The sequence below is a fragment of the Pinus tabuliformis genome, chromosome 8 (assembly GCF_031772625.1).
Source record: "Pinus tabuliformis cultivar Carrire ecotype Pingquan chromosome 8, CPIR1, whole genome shotgun sequence".
Lineage (NCBI taxonomy): Eukaryota > Viridiplantae > Streptophyta > Pinopsida > Pinales > Pinaceae > Pinus > Pinus tabuliformis.
The window spans coordinates 1,606,710,631-1,606,713,011 of NC_142294.1; the positions used below are offsets into that span (position 1 = coordinate 1,606,710,631).

Genomic DNA, 2,381 nt, shown 5'->3' on the forward strand with positions numbered 1-2,381 from the left:
TCTGTCCATGTCAAATCTTCCGCTGAAAACTCTATCATCCCTTCTGGGTCCTCAACCTCCAACTCATTGATCAATTCCCACTTCCTCATTCTTCAAATCCCTATACAAATGAGGGAACACGAATATTGACTAAACATATGAGCAACAGTTCATACTATGAATATTGAACACCACTTGAAATGCAATTTTTTGTAGTGTGTAGAATTTACGTTGAAGACCCCACCAGATATAAACACATTTACAACATAATTCCCTATCTCCCCTTCAATATTTCCTACCCATGCACAAAACAGTATTATAGACTTTCAAATGCTTCATCTTGGTATAATCAATACATTGCTGAAAGAAACATAATAACATGCAAAATCTGTTGCAAAGAAAAAACTGTTATACAACTTTAATCAGTTTGTTCCACTTTGTTATGCTCAGATGAATTCCGGTGATGTGTTCAGTGCATGAAAACAGTTTGATCTTTAATTCAAAGACTACTGAAGAAGGCTCTTCCAGTAGTTCTGGTCTGTATGCCAAACCCACACAAACCCAAAATGCGAGTGATAAAGGCTAGAAAAATGAAAAAGGAAGGGTTTTATTTTATTATGAAAGTAAGATGCTTTGATTTTGTAAGATTCGAGTGCACCTTGACTACCTACAGAAATCTAGTTTTACTATATTGTAGATGCTGGCAAAAGAGTTCAGTGACTCAAAGATCTGGAAACCATTTTTTATGCAATTTTCTTATCCACTGTGCTACGGTATTTTATCATGCAGCATACACATCTATAAAAATCTGATCTTTCTTTTCGAATGTAGATGCAAACAGACCAGCACCTGGTTGGGCTAAACTGCATAGAATTGCACTAGGTGCTGCAAGGGGTCTAGCGTACCTTCACACTTGCCTGGAAACGCCTATCATACATGGCAATCTCAAGTCCAAGAACATACTCATAGATGATAATTATGAGGCCCATCTTTCTGACTTTGGTCTTCACTTACTTATGAATCCGGGTACAAAACTGGCAATGCTAGAAGCTTCTGCTTCTCAAGGTTATAAAGCACCTGAACTGCTCAAGATGAACAAGGCAAACACAAAAACAGATATTTATAGTTTTGGTATTATATTACTTGAAATTCTCACTGGCAGAAGACCAATTGAAAGGGACTCATCCAATCAAATTATTGATCTACCAACAGTTGTGAAGAATGCAGTGCTTGAAGAAAGGATTTCAGATCTCTTTGACCTTTCCATTCTGGGAGGAGGAATGAGAAGCCCGATGGAATAAGGGCTCCTGCATTAGCTGCCAACATGTCAATGAGCACCCAAACATTCCACCACAGACTGCAGCTTCTTGAAGCTCTCACACCATGTGGGAGGTGCAGGCTGCAATCTTCAGGCATAATTTTCAGCACTTGGCCTCTCAATGACCCTATTTAGGCACCCACTCAACCAAGCTAACCCCTAGCTTGCCAATAAAAATCGTAAACACCATTTATAATTTTAAAAGACAATGCAAGACAAGAAAATTAGGTGAGTTAAAAGTATCAAGGGAAAAGTATGGCTGACTGGCTCGTTTGGTAGCCTACTGCTATTATCTAATAACAAATAATGTACATTATAGAATATAGAGTACAAAATCCAACATCATTGCTGCAAATGGCATGGATAATAAAGCAATTGGATTGGGCTACATAGATCCAACATCCACTTAGCTAGTCAAGAAGGGTCCTATTTTTACACCAAAGGACTTGGATTTCCTTGATGTTGAGACAGCCTAAGGCATATGCACATCAAAAGTTTTTCATTCTTCATGAACATGTCATGAATCATATTGTATATATGAATTTTCTTCAAGAACATGGCATGATTCATATTGTATATGTGAATTTTTGACTCTATAACACAGGATTGCTCCCAGGAATGGGAGCACCTGTTTCAAGGTCCCCCCATATACACGAGCTTTGAAGCTAGAACTAAACACTTTCAAGTGCTCAAAAGCATTCCAGGAGCCCCAATCCTGGATCTGGCCTCCTCTCTGGGACACTCCCAGGGCATTCCAAACAACCAGCAGCTTTAGCTGCCAACATGTCAACGAGCACCCAAACACTCCACCACAGACTGCAGCTTCTTGAAGCCCTCTCACCATGTGGGAGGTGCAGGCTGGGATCTTGAGGCATAATTTTCAGTACTTAGCCCCTCAATGACCCTATTTAAGCACCCACTCAACCAAGCTAACCCCTAGCTTGGCAATAAAAATCGTAAACACCATTTATAACTTTAGAAGACAATGCGAGACAAAAGAAAATCTCAAACCCTATCCTCTGCACACAATGTTGGTATGGCTGAAACTCAAGATAATATTTGATAACATATAACCAACTAAGAA

The 2,381-nt window shown here is 39.3% G+C and overlaps 1 pseudogene; it reads left to right on the plus strand.

Annotated features, from left to right (window-relative positions):
• The first annotated feature begins 442 nt into the window (after positions 1-442).
• Positions 443-1,280, plus strand: LOC149242182 (putative kinase-like protein TMKL1 pseudogene; annotated as a pseudogene).
• Positions 1,281-2,381: the final 1,101 nt, after the last annotated feature.